Source organism: Clinocottus analis, unplaced genomic scaffold, assembly GCF_023055335.1.
Source record: "Clinocottus analis isolate CAN_PGR_092001 unplaced genomic scaffold, fCliAna1.0.p SCAF_18, whole genome shotgun sequence".
NCBI lineage: Eukaryota > Metazoa > Chordata > Actinopteri > Perciformes > Cottidae > Clinocottus > Clinocottus analis.
Window position 1 is genome coordinate 1612129 of NW_027175909.1, and position 15372 is coordinate 1627500.

General features: G+C 38.7%; 1 protein-coding gene across 2 annotated transcripts in view; it reads right to left on the bottom strand.

The window, feature by feature from the left end:
• The window catches only part of palmdb (palmdelphin b), a 48695-nt gene extending 42523 nt beyond the window's left edge, over nt 1-6172 (bottom strand). For both annotated transcript variants that reach the window (XM_068581398.1, XM_068581399.1), the window contains exon 1: nt 6057-6172. The gene's annotated coding sequence lies outside the window, so the exon portion shown is untranslated. The remainder of the gene's footprint in view (nt 1-6056) is intronic.
• Between the last annotated feature and the right edge of the window lie 9200 nt (nt 6173-15372).

The following is a 15372-nucleotide window of genomic DNA, read 5'->3' on the forward strand; positions in this document are numbered from 1 at the left end:
ACCCTGTGACGTTTACACAGAGGTCAAGGAAAAGTGCTTCGGGTTGAACATTAGAAGGTGATTATTTGACTATTCGACTGCAGCCATGGACTTCTATAAAACCAGAGGAGTTTCCTCCTAGTGGTCAGTAGAGAGAATGTACGAATTCATTTCAGCATTGAGAACAGGAGATTCATCTCTGTCACACAATTTGATGAATCAACCCTCGATCTTGACTTCCTTTAAAAGAGGATTTGTGGCACTAATGACATCACGCTACTTAATATGTTCTCCTGACCGAAAAGAATCATATTTTACAGAGGTAAACAAGTATTTGAACAAATAAATGCTGTTTTAACCTGTTCCTCTACTGAAACCCTGGCTGTTTAAAAAAGTGCAAGCTTTGCACATGCACATAAAAAACAAATATGCCAGAATTAGTAAATACTATGCTATTTATAGTATCTACGTTACAGCATACATAAAAGTATGCACTACTTTTAACAGGCCAACAGAATATGAAGGAGTTACAATGCAACATACAGCAGGAATGCAGCAGGAATATGAAACATTCAGAAACATCAGGTAGAATAGAAAAACATTTTACTGCATAATTAATACTTCTACTTATAATAAAAACACTTTGCTGATAACGCTTTACTTAATTCTTTACTTTTAAGTATGTTTTTAAATGCAGGATTTTACTTGTACTGAAGTATGTTCAGTGTGGTATTGCTCCATTTTCTTTCATTTTGTGTGTTTTGGAGGTCACTGTGGACAGAAGGGGAAGTGTTTCCGAACACCGGATTCCTTGAAGAAAACGTTTTATTAAACTGCAGCAGTGTCTGACAGTCTGCCCCCCTCAGTCCTGGTTCTTCTCTCCACTGGCCCCAGCATTATGATCTGGGCCTCCAGCAGTGTGGTGTCGGTGTTGACTCCCAGCGGAGCAGTGAGGTAAACCAAAACCTAACTAAACATTGTATAACACTGTCATATAATTATGAGTGCTTTCAAAACATCCATAAGTTTCGTCAGCACTAAATAAACGTTACGAGCAGCACGGCATGCAGCGGCTTTCACGACGTTCTCCGCATCACGGACTCAAACATGTACTACTTGCAAAAATGCCAGCTGTGGCATTGTGCTTTTTTTTTTACACAATTCTTCTGTGATCCAGTCTGCATACAGTATGTGTACATTATGTGAGACGGACAACGCTTGACTGCACCGTGTGGTGTTTAATGTACAGCAGAAAGTCTCGTAAATAAATTAGTTCTTGTCGGCAGAATCGATAGCGCTCAGACAGGAAGTCATCATGACGTGAGAATGTATTTTAGCGATCTGGAAGAAATCTCTCCCTATAAAACTAATATAACTAATATCGCTCCTTCATCAATGAGGAAGGGAACTGCTTTTTGTCTGATGGGAGTGGCCAAATTATCCAGTGAACTTCCACTAAACCTGCCCTGGAGCAGGTTAAAGGATTTCAATGTGTTGCTATGGTGATTGATCTAAACTGGCTTTGAGGAACAGAAAAGTTCCTCTACGTCATCTTACCCTGGAAATTATCCAGCTATATCAGTAAGCCAGGTACGAGGAATAGGGCTCTGACCTCAGTAAAAGAGAAAACAAGCATAGAGTACCATATGCTCAAGGGTTTGGACGTCACAAAGTTTATGTCATCAGCACATAGCGAGAGCTGTCCAACGTCATGAGATAGCCTATGTGTTCCACAAGCCTTCATTACTCCTTGGACTTTGAAGGAAAAGGTTGGTGTCACACCTTTTAATCACCAACATGTCACCTGAAAATATTTACCAAAATAAAGGAAATATATCAATATGAGCAGGTATTACCTGTGTAGGCACAGTGTGCGTATGGATGTGCGTATGTGTTTGGTTGAACAGTAAGGTAAGTGTAGCTACTGAATGTCATGATGCTGGTTAGCCTGTCCACCTGTTGACATTATAGAGGCCTGATTACACACTGCTGAAAATAGAGGTGCTGCCAGGCTCATAGCTGGACCAACCTGACACTGTGTGCATTGGAAAGTCTGCATGTGTGCTTGCAGCAGGTGACACATTGCTCCTGTTAAAGAGGCAGTGGTACGCAGTGAACCCTCAACATCTGTCAATCACATTGGGTAAACAGACACTGGATTCAGACATCATCTTAATGTGTTTGGAGGTGTGTTCTGAATCAAAGTTTAGTTTATCTTTTGCCAGAAAACATTGGGAATGTTCACCTAAACTGAGGCAATGCCAGATCGAGCAGGGACACCAGGGAGAACAACTCCAGTCTGTGGGCACCTTAACATTACTACTAAGATAAGTAGAGTACTCCATTTAGACTAAAGTACAGATGTTGGCATGCACATGCTGTTTGAGCAGTTTCCAAAGCTTCTTGGCTTGTAGACTTCCACTTACAGATACATTCAAAATTACAGAAGTTACATTCAAAACAACACAGATTGGTTCATGGTTTGGGTACTGTGATAGAGTGTTGAGGCTATAAGCTGCCAGTTACATTGTTGCCTAATGGCTGCATCCTTGATCTCTCACAATAACTCTTTGCATGGTTTTGTAATTGCAATTTGATGAATCATACACATTTGACTTAAGGTTAAACAGTGCTAAATAAGTCTATTTATTGTTTACATAGGTATGTACGCCTCTGCGTTTACCATGACATCTTTAGATATTTCTTTGAAGAACCGTAATTCACTATGGTCCTGGTTTTTCAATTAAATGTATGTGTACTGCCCCAAATCCCTATAAGGACTCTGGTTGCAAAAAGAAAAATAAACGAACAATAGAGGTCTATGGAAAGATTACTCTACTTCTCTCTTGATTTATTCGGTCAGTAAACATGAGTTTATGATCTTAATCTCTGGTTTCAAGTCTTCTTCAATGCAACATGATGTTCATTTTTTAAATTATGGTACATTTAAAGTCAAACAGACCATAAAACGGAATATGCTTTAGGGCGGGGCTACAAGGTGATTGACAGGTCTCCACTGCTATCTGATTCATTTTGGCACTCCTCTGCATTCCAAACATGGTAACTTCCGTTCATCGGATGCACAAAGCAAACATTGCAGCAGCAGTATTCCAAGATTCATAACATAATTTCACAAACCAATCAGTGACTTCACAATGATTACATCCACTTCTAATTTACAGTTGATGGTTTTCTCACAGGATCTTTTCCATCAGCAACCAAACAGAGGAATTAGTGTTCAGTAGTGTGCAGTAATTCCCAGTGGTGTGCCATCCAGGCCTGCTAAGCCTTCTCTCCTGCCCTAAACAGAATCACAAAGTTATAGCTATTTTATAATTAAATTGTTTTTCACAAATACTCTACATGCATTATAATTATTTTAACATTGGCTTATTTTCTCATTGCACAGTTCCTGTCTTCCTCTGTTGCTCTGCTTCCAGCCTGCGCTCCTTTTTTTAAAGAGAGCTTTCATCCAATCAAATTTCACCTCCTACGTCTCTGTGGAAAAAGAGTGGCCCGAGGCCTTCTAGCTAGTCTTTCCAGATTAAAGTACGAAAGTGGACGTTTTCGTTGATTGTCAACCAATCAGATCTTTAGTTTGACATACTGGGAATATTCTTTGACGTAAAAGCACCTGAATACAAGCTCTGAACTTATGATTGGTCAGTGGGCCAGTGTGACTTCTGGCAACAACCGAAAGCTACATTGCTGCTAGCAGAAGAATTCAGGCTGAAACATAAGATATGTTGTGTTTTGTATGTCTCTAAGCAGCCAGTGCTCTGCAGTTATATAACTCCACTTTCTAATATCGACTTATCTTGGGGTGATAGCAGAGCTATCAACTCTCACGGTTTCGCCGCATGACACACGCTTTTTCATGTTTTCACACGCTCACACGCCACACAACCAACATCTCACAGCAAAGAAAAAAATTGAGAGGCGCGTTTGTTCCTTTTCAAACTCCCCGACGATAGTTGGCGCTAAGGAGCGCATCTGTAAACCTATTCGCTGCATAGACATCCTATTTACCGAAAACAGACAGTCATGGGTGAAACTCAGGAGGAGCAGAGTATCAGGGCTCTAAAGTGTCACGCATTGAACGCGACTATCACTCATGACGGTTTTAAGTCACGCTCTCCCGCCACACAGTCCTATTCCAACAAGTTATTCAGCCTATAGAGTAGAGTTCTGCCCATGATCCATGCCAGACACCAGTCCCAATGTCATGACCCTAATACCTTCCTGTCTGTCTGGCCATTCAGCCAAGGTCCTCCTGATTTCTAATCCCTTGATCTGATCTCCGATGGATTAACAGCAAACAGGCCAACAAAGACGCCTTCTCCAGCATGGTCAGCACAGATGGATGTAGATATAATATATATATATATATATATATATATATATATATATATATATATATATATATATATATATATATATATATATATATATATGATGCCATGCATGTCAGCCCACAAGGTTGTTTTGATTTTTTGTATATATATCAATATATACCAATATATATGCATGGAGTGTATGAATATATATATATATATATATATATATATATATATATATATATATATATATATATATATATATATATATATATATATATATATATATATATATATATATATGTCTCTAAGCATATATAACATAAAAGTAACACTGACAGCATTACCATATTAACCTGTATTTTCTACAGTTAAATAAGTGTCTTCAATTTTTTAGAATTTTCAATCAATAATATGTCGACTTTATGGGCCATAATGGATTTTTTTCAATTAGAATCTTTTTAATTTACTTTTTTGTATTTTAAATTGAAAGCAAAAGACTATTTGGAACTATGCCTTTCTTTACAATAATTATATAACAATATATATTTGTTTTTGGCCAATGACATACTACCACCTACTGACATTTAAATGGCGTATTATACTGCTGGAGTGTTAGCAAAGAGTTGGCTCTTTACATATCCAGCAGACACAGTCATCTTTGTTGTCATTTTTGGGATGTCCAATATTTACTTTCCTATCTGCTCTGGTTTGTTCTTGATATACATCAGAGAAAAGTATCTCTCTCCAGATACTAAATAAACAGTTCCAGCACTTAACTCCACTTACAATTTTGTAATTTATTTACATTTGTGTATAGATTAAACAAATACAACCATTGGTGAATGTTGAACAGTTATACTAGCTGTTTCCCACTGATTCTAGTCTTTTCGCTAAGCTAGGCTAACCATGCCTTCACTTCAGCTTTGTACTTAACACACAAACATGAGGCTGATATCTAGCTGAACATTGGAACAGGAAAAATAAAAAAGAAGATCCCTCTCCCGGGATGAACAGAAGCAATAGATAGAATAAAATGACCAACGAGCACATTCAATGAATATGAATATCTTTCTGAATTAGGGTTATTAGCTAACCCAACTTTAGTTTCGTATTCGTTTCATATGAAGGTAACAGTAGAGTGTTTTCAGGTCTGGACAGAAATGTGAAAATGAGCTCTCTACCCCCTTAAGAGTTTTCCCTTCCGAGCTCCGCCACATGTGCTGAGCTGAGTGGGAAGGAGAGGAGCCAGTGCCTGGCTCTCAGCACACAGCCCATAACAACAGCATGTAAGTGGGAGTGTATGAATGTGCGTCTGTGTGCATACATTAATTTCACCTAAATACATGGAGTTTTTCGCTTTGCAGTTTAAAACATGTTAATTTCTGCATTTTAAATGTGATCCCTTGAGAGCATGAACATATGACGAGAAGTGACTTTGTGGCCTTACTGCTGTTTGTGTGTGTCTGTCCATGTTAGTAAAAGTGTTGTTAAAGCCAGACCCTGCTAAGAAGCTGCAAGGAGCTGAAAGCTTTAAGGAATTAAAAGATTACTGAATCAAAAGACCCTCGCGGCTCATTTTAGTTCTTGTAACAACAAGTTATCTCTGCATACTACAACATAGTGATAATCTCTGTACATTGTAATCTCCATCTGAAAAGAGCATCGACCCTTGAAAGTCCTCAGCTTCAAAAAGACAACAAAGAGCAAACAGTACCAGCAATACAGAGGTCTACTCACCGGGTGTGTGCTGTGTGTGTCCTCGAGCAGGTTATAGCGGAGCGTGTGAGGTAGAGCTCGCTCTCGCAGCCTTTACAACATCACTGAGCCTGAGGTTGTGTCGGAAATCGTGTCGGCTGAGGGAGTCCGACTGACTGGGAAGACTCTCCTCCCTCTCCCTCTCCCTCTCTCTCTCTCTCTCTCTCTCTCTCTCTCTCTCTCTCTCTCTCTCTCTCTCTCTCTTTATCTCTCTCTTGCTCTCTCTATCTTTATCTGTTCCCTGTGAGTCTGTCACAGAGCCCAATCATGTGCCTGAAATACCTCTGTCAAACAAATCTTCCACAACACACACAGTCAATATGTATGTCTATGCACAAACTGTACATACACTTTAACTACAAACAATGTATTCAACTTCTTTACATATGAGTGTTCACATTAGTGTCCACAGTGTGCATCTCATGGACACTGCTCCTCAGTCAACTCTGGGACTTTTTGAGGGTGCTATACATTTTGCACGAAGAATTTGGATACTTAGATAAAAAATCAGAGAGTAAATATAATGCACTTCATTGAATTCCAATTGACAATTATTTGAATGATCGTGTTCAACAAGCAGGACAGCGTTTCCCTATGGTTTGCTACTGCATTGTACGGATGGTCATGCATAGAGGTCTCTGGTCTCACCTGCTCAGTCCTGCACAACCTTTAGATTGGCACATGAACATCACAAATTTAGGTCCTAAGAACATTTCACAAATGTGAAACTTTGATGGTACTTTTGCACATCAAACTGTCCTTTTAACAGTCTATAGGGAAAATGCTCTTTTGACGTCAGGGGATTTTCTTATTAAAATATCACAGTTGTCCTCTGGATCTAAGTTTTCATACGCTCAGCCCTACCCGGGTGCTGCTACTCGGTTAAGCTGTCAGAGCAACATTAACATGGAGCGCACACTGTCACTAACTGCACTCCCTGAAGAATTATTATCTAGTTGTTGCAACAATAAAATGTGATTTCGAGAGAGGCAGACTGAAGGGGCAACAACATGCGTCTGAAGCTGAAACCTATTTCTTACCCCTCTAGGTAACAAGTATCACTATTACAACCATGACTTGCTCCAAATACACTAGCTGCCCACCTGGAAATGGAGACAAACTAATGCACATGAGTAGATGGAGCATGGGTACTAACCCATGCTCCATGCACCCTGGCTGATGTTTTGCTGTGATTCGTTTGAGTTCGAGGTGTGGAACCTGTAATGACTGTGAGTCATCTCGAGCTCTCCTAATACTTACATGGTGCTGTAATTCGTGTAGTAGGAAGGTGTATGTGGGCTTGAGTCACAATTAACTACATTTAATTAGTTAGTGTTCATGGTAATAAAAGAACTGAAAATGTCCGACTTACTGTACTGGATGGTAGTCTTTGGCTTGTCAAGTAATACTCTTTCCATACGTTCCACTTTTATCTGGGTATGAGTAGTATTTGACACTGCTTAAGGTTTCCAGAGAGCCATAAATGATCTGAAGAGCATATCTGGTCTGGTGTCAATAAATTTGCGCATGAACAATATAAAGAGATCCTCTTGAAAGAAGTATTTCTCCATTGCCCTATAAATAATGGAAAACAGGGAACCTTTAAGTCAGCTTGTGTATGTCCCTTTTTAGGATGCTGGATCTTCACAATTGTGGTACAAATAGACACAAAGGTATCAGTCCATAACCATGTTTAGTTGTTTTTAAACTGAAAATGAACAGTTAAATCTGCAGCACCCAGCACATCGCTATCTGTGTCTGTGTGTGTGTGTGTGTGTGTGTGTGTGTGTGTGTGTGTGTGTGTGTGTGTGTGTGTGTGTGTGTGTGTGTGTGTGTGTGTGTGTGCAGCTGTCCATGGCCATGATGGACATGCACAGACCACTCCTCCATATTTAGCTTCAAAGAGTGTGTGCAGTGAATGTCTGCATGTCTTTCTCTTTGTTACTCAACTCCAGTTATCAAAGGCCAAAAATACGTGCAGCTGAAACTGCTGCTATTTTAGCAAAAAAAGCTTAATTGGAGAGGTTGTTGTTGCCATAGCAACATCACCCACTGAAAATGTTGACATGCTTGGTAAACAGAGATATGCTTTTTAAGCAGTGTGTCCTCAGTAAAGCAGATTCCCAAATACATTTAACAACATTTACTGCCACTGTTAAAAATGTTGAAATAAGACCCCTTTTCTGGATTCTAGTTTGTCCATTTGTGATTTTCTGATGTAAAGTTTATTGCACAATCAACCAGGGTGAGATCCTACAATTAGCTTATAAGCTTTTTGATTGGAGAACAGCATTCAGTTAGATACAGGACACTGGAAACCTTTTATTGCAAAAAAAACAGAACTCTAAGGTCAAGGACTTGATGGCTCAGTCTTCAAAGTGACTTAAGTCCTTTTGTAATTTGAATGGAGCTAACGCTGTTGATGCAGTAGACATGCTAATTTAGAAAATGTGGAGTTTAATATCTCAGTCGCCATTTTGAGTGCAGAGTCTCTACATTTATTTGACATTAACCAAGATTCTATTACGACAAAGAGAAGAGCACTCCTTTATTAGATGGACCATAACATATCGTGAGATTGGGCATCTGTGCTGCTGTATTCATGTAGTTGCAGAACAGTTACATGCATAAGGTCTTGATATAAAAAAAATGCAGATGAACACCTACTAAAGATGGGAACAGCAAAGTTATTTTGTTTTTGTGGTAATATCATTTCATATATTTTCTTTGTGGCATATTTATGTCTGGCCCAATACATTAGTATTTCAAATTATCATTTAAAAAATCACTAATTGAACTGTAAAACGAAAATAAGGATGTGAATGGAGGAATAGTGTCATGAAAAATGAATGTGTGTTCTGGCAAGTAGTCTTTTCATACTTAGGTGTTCAAAAACAATGATGTGTGTGTTAGTTATGCATGAAGCTCGGGATAAGAGGACAACAATATGAAAGGATGAAGGTTAGGGTAACACCTGTATGTCACCTGTGTATAAGATTAACTTAGATTAACATTAGAATGAGCTGTGGTGTCCAAGCTTTTGCAGGGACTTAGAAGGCTGGATCGTTGAGTTCTGGGGGCTGCTGCACAGATTCTGAAGGAAGGAAAGGGTGTGTGTGCTAATGATAAATATTTGACTGAGTTTAAACTTGTTACTCTGTGGTTCCAAGTGTATAAAGACTCACAGCATCAGAATCAGAATCAGCTTTAATGGCCATGTACATTCTCACATACATGGAATTTGACGCCGGATTCTGCGCTTCGTACTTCTTATCAAGCTAGATATGAAAAGATAAATATAAATAAAGAACAGAACAATAAGACATTAGGAAACAGTAAAACAGTAATCAATAGTCCAGAAGGTGCAGATAGTGCAAATGGAAGTGTCTGATTAATTGTTCAGTTGTTCAACAGACTGACATCCAGTGGGAAGAAGCTGTTCCTGTGTCTGGTGGTTTTGGCGTACAGTGTTCTGTAGCGCCTACCAGAGAGGAGGAGTTGGAACAGCTTGTGTCCAGGGTGTGAGGGGTCTGCAGTGATCTTTCCAGCCCGCTTCCTGACTCTGGAGGTGTACAAGTCCAGGATGGAGGGCAGGCTGGAGCCAATAGTTCTCTCTGCAGACCTGACGATCCGTTGCAGTCTGGCTCTGTCCTGTTTGGTGGCCGATCCAAACCACACGGTTTGGATCGAGTGCCCACTCGTAAGGTATCCACTTATTTCTATAGCAATACTTTTATTTAGTATGTTAGTTAATGTGCATTGTCCTTATGAATAAAGACACATGTGTTTATGATTCCATCGTTTTCGTTGTTCACATCATGGAAACCACAAGGTCCACTCATTAACTTGTTTTCAAGTGTGTCATGATCTTCTAATAAAATGGATTCTAGATTGGGATTGATATGTTCAAACTGATCTTCTTGTGAATCTGACCTACACAACCTGATCTAAAAACACATCAGAGCAACGATTCAGTCATTCAGAGCACATCTCTTCATCATTTCATCATACTTGTTCTCATCATCAACATACCAATACTCTAGTGCAGTTAGGCACTGTTTCCATGGCAACCACTGAAGTAAAATGGAGTGTTTTAGCTGCTCCAGTCTAAAGATAGAGCCCTTACAAACACATCCTCAGGGATAATTTGAACAAAGACAGAGTAAGAGTGCCTACACCAGAGAAGGAACAGAGGATGTAGCACACATATACAGCATTTAAGGACTTAGCATATGATCATATGATCATATGATCATCGGAGCGTAGGCAGGATCCACATAAAGCTGTCCAGTCCAAATCATGTTTTACTTGAGGATCCCTATCTGACTTTAGTCTTTATCTCACTATGCACAACATATTTATGAATCCAATATCAAAATGGCTGCAGTGTTCTGCTTGCTTCAGGAACTGTACAGGTCTTCTGCGTATCCTGTGACTTCTGGGACCCATTGGTGCATACCATGTTGCAAGTGACTCTTCGCCACTTCATTTAATCAATACAAGTAAATGGGATTTCCATGACAAATGATGTTGAGCATATCAACCCCTAACAACAGCAACACTGCTGACAGAGCAAACAGGGTTTACCTGAGACCAGATACCATGAGTCCAGATAGTGTTATCAGCTCAGTTGTAACTGCAGTATGAGAGAACTGCAGAGCAGCAGCAATCAGCTTGCTTATGTTGCACGCTTGAAGGGACTCACATGCAGTAACACTTCCTGCCCTGACAGTACACTGATTCTTTACAAAGCAATAGTATATGCTCAGAATTTGAGAACAGCATCATTGTGAATAAAATAGCTAATTTCACATCTATTGCCTTACATTCCAATCTGTCAAATACAATAAATTAGTATGTATGTGATTTATACAAATGGGGTGGAATTAGGTGCTCTGGCTATATGGATCCATGCACCTCTTTGCAATCTGAGGGTATCCTCTGTGGACCAGGACCTTAGTGTCACGTTAGAGGTGTTCCATCAACCCATTGCCTGACCCACCACACTCGCACAAAAGGCATTTGTCTCAGTTAAGATCAAACCCTAGAAGGGTAAATACTCCTCCCGCTCATTATTTCAACCAGATAACGGGCCCACTGCTCCAGAGGAGCTCGGCTATCAGCTTCTCCTGTTCTGTTGGAAAACCGATTACCTATGCCTATTATGCAAAAATAACTTTATCGTAGCTTTGAAACATAAACATTTGTCCTCATTGTCTCTACAGACCTCTCTCTCTTCTTCTGCCTCTGCAAAACCTGTGTAAAAAAGAGCTGATCAAAATAGGGTCTTGTCGCTATATAAAAAGAGATAATTTCTGGTAATTTCTGGGTTTCTTATAGGTGACCCTTATAAAGTTAGTCTTTATAGAATAAACAAGCTGGTAAGGAAGGCCAGCAGTGTGTTGTGGTGTCCAATGGATTCGGTGGAGGTTGTGGGAGACAGGAGGATGATGGCCAAGCTATCTTCCCTGATGAACAACACCTTTTACCCCATGGACGCCCTGACAGCTCTGGACAGCTCCTTGAGCAGGCGGCTGATTCATCCCCGGTGTCTGAAGGAGAATGAAGTCCTTCCATCCTGCTGCTGTCAAGCTGCACAACCAACAGAGCTTACAATAAACCACATACACACACTTTATTTACTTGAATAACTTTAACCGGTGCAATATAATTAAATTCTATTAAGTTTGTGTACATGTTATTGGCCGCGTTTCCCAGATTAGTTAAGAAGCTCTATAGCGCTAAGAGCTTCTAAGGAACGCTCTTAAGAGCACTGTGAAAGAAGGATGTGTTAGCCAGAGTCGTTCTTAGCTTAAGACGCTCTTTCATTAAGAAGGAAATGTAAGATCAGTCTGACCCACTCTTAACAGTAGGGGTGCGCCACTCCCGGCTGAAGGCACTGAAGGTGCAGGTAGAGATGTAGTAACGTTAATGAGTACAGAGAGAGATGTAGTAACGTTAGGAAGTACAGAGAGAGATGCAGTAATGCTAGGGTACTCCCCTAATGTTATTACATCTCTACAATGAGAGCCTGGACAGTAGGCCTCATATGAAGTCTGTTAAATAAGGAGTAGATTGGGTATGGGTAACTGAGTACTGCAAAACTGCTTTGTTAGCATGAAGTCTGCTCCCTGATCCACACCGCTGTGGGTGTGTGTTTGCTGCTGGTCTGTTGATTGTGTAGATTGACTTGACAGACGGCCCTGAAGGTACAGATGAACAACAAATGGTGAATTCAAAAACAATCATTTCTTCGCTTAGTTGTGTAACGTTGGTTAACATAAGTCACTTGCTCAGGCCGGTGTTATCGGAAAGCTGGGATCCCTTGAAAGAGACGCCAGCTAAAATAACCTACTTCATGTTATGTCTGTAGATTATGTCTGTCACTGTTTTCATTGTTATGCAGCAATTTAGGAGACAAAGTCCTTTGTGTTTGAACACTTCTTGCCTATGAAACGATTAATGTAGCGAATAAGTGAGCGAGCAGGCAGAGAGCGCTGTGGGTGAGTTGAGAGGAGAAAGTATCAGTAAAGTCTGTAATCATCTTCTCTGTGCTTCACTAAGCCCATTGTAAGACGGTGCAATGTAAATATGTTGCAATATGAATATTTCAAATTATATGCAACCATGCATATAACGATTAATTTAAAACCCATGCTGCATCGTCATCACCGAGGTCAGTGAACCCCATGTCATCCACATTCATGGCTTTATTTCCTAACATTGCAGCTAGTTTCGTCAAACTATGGAAAAGTGGAATGGCATGACATGTTTGTGCCATTTTACTTCTTTGTGTCAAATTATTTTTTTTCAAAGTTTTTCTTTGGTGGCAGACTTAGTGACCGTATGAACACAGTCTCCTTTTTTCGTCATTGTTGCATTTTAGTGTTTATCATAAACCTGTCGATATCCAAGTTCTTCATAATGCTTCAAAGTAGGTGTGATCGAACCACCAATCTGATTGAATGAGCTACCACTGAGCCACAGTGCGTCTCACTTTGTACTGAACCAGCCTGTGTGTCAGAGTAAATTGTGACTTTTACACTACACTACATTTAGCTGACGCTTTTATCCAAAGCGACTTACATTTTTGCTCTATAGAGACAGTAGACACAGCAACGCGGAGCAAGTCAGGGTTAAGTGTCACTGCTGTGCCAGTGTATGGCGCTGTTGCACCACTTTTGACATATTTTAACCAGTTGCATAACAACCTGTAACCTTAAATGGCCCTTTTAACTGCAAGTTACATATTTTATAGTTTAGCTTTTCATTGAATATACAAACATATACATATACATATATATATATATATATATATATATATATATATATATATATATGTATATATATATATATATATGTATATATATATATATGTATATATATATATATATATATATATATATATATATATATATATATATATATATATATATATATATATATATATATATTAACAGGAAGGGATGACTTCACTTACCAACTGCACCTCCCTTGCCACATGACCATGCCACATTCTTTACTGTGTATCTAATGAATGGAAATGTATGGAGCATCTGGCGTCAGTGGGCCTAATGTAAGCTGGCTGTCTATCTGAAGAGGCCTTCATAACACATCCACAGCCTCCCACCCACACACATTCTGTCTTGGATGAATTATGTGGGCAGCTTTGGACAACAACAAAGCAAAGAAGATATGACATGAGAAATACACATAGAGCATGGCCCTGAGTAATTTGGCCCAAAAATAATACTAAATGTAAATCTATGAAACAAGGATACTATAGTTTACGTGACACCAGCTCAACATATTTGTAAAGCCTGTTAAGCCATTTTTAATAACTACAGGTATGCAAAACAAGTATTCCCATATCATTTCAATTGTAATGATAGTTTGGTGTTTCTCAAAACAATCTCAGGGTCTACCCACTTTTTCTGAAGCGTGTACACAGTTTTCATCAGTAGATGATTTTTTTTGTTGCCAAGAAATTTAACCTATTTAAACTTTAAATTTGTCTTCAAACTTAAATATGAAAAATACTTGACTTTTAAACTACAATGGTATTATTGCTTTGGCATTTTTGCTATAACAGCAGTATCCTAATAATAATATAAATATAATGATAATACAAACTTTCCTTCATACAATACAATATAATGTCAACTGGTTTAACTCCCCCATTCCCCTCTCATCTCCAACAGCTGTGATTTATCTGCGCAATATCATGTTTATATAATGCCGTCGGCAAGCGTGAGATAGCTTTTAAACAAATCAGTCACAAGTGCTCTGTCAAATTTGTTTAGTTGCTGTTCTTTTTGAATCAACAACGCTTGCATTCATATAGATTTTTAAATGATAATATGTAATATAACATTTTGACCCTCTGGGTTTAATTTCTTCAATTCACCTTTTTAAAGGCACTTGCATATGATACATACTCATCTGTTGTATATCAATAATTGCAGAACAATCGTATATCTTATAAGAAACTATTGTCCATATTGGACAACTCAGCCCACCACCTCCTGCAGGGTCAGCGGAGCACTTTCTCCAAAAGATTTATCACTCTCTGCTGCCACAAGGACCGCTACAGGACAACATTCCTGGCCATGGCAATAAGACTACAATAAATCACCCCTGGCCAGATCTGTGGATTCATTTTCACTGTACACAGTTACACATATATATAAGTTACATATATTGTACATATTTTGCACAGTTTACACTCTCTGTTTAGATTTAATTTAATTTCCGTTTACATTTAATTTAATCTCTGAATACAGTATTCCATTGTGTGTGTGTGTGTGTGTGTGTGTGTGTGTGTGTGTGTGTGTGTGTGTTTATATATATATATATATATATATATATATATATATATATATATATATATATATATATGATGTCTGTAAAACATCAAATGGACAAAAAAATTCCCCCTTGGGGATTAATAAAGTACATCTATCTATCTAACTCTATCTATTTTCCTATGAATTTTATATGATCTAATGACAAACTATAATTGAATTAAAACACTATATATTTTCAATGGTTATACTAAAAAGATGAAAGGTTACATGTTATAATAGTTATACTTTTTTTCTTTTTCTTTCATACTTTTCCACAAATTATCAACAATGCACAAACCAGAATATAATACGTACCAGAACAGCTTATAGAGCATCCAAATAGAAACGATGTATTTTTAGAGAACTCTGAAAGGCAATGACCCCTAAATGCAAAACTCGCTTTGTTCATATTATTCTATCAGCTAAAGCACACAATTCCAAATGGTGAACCT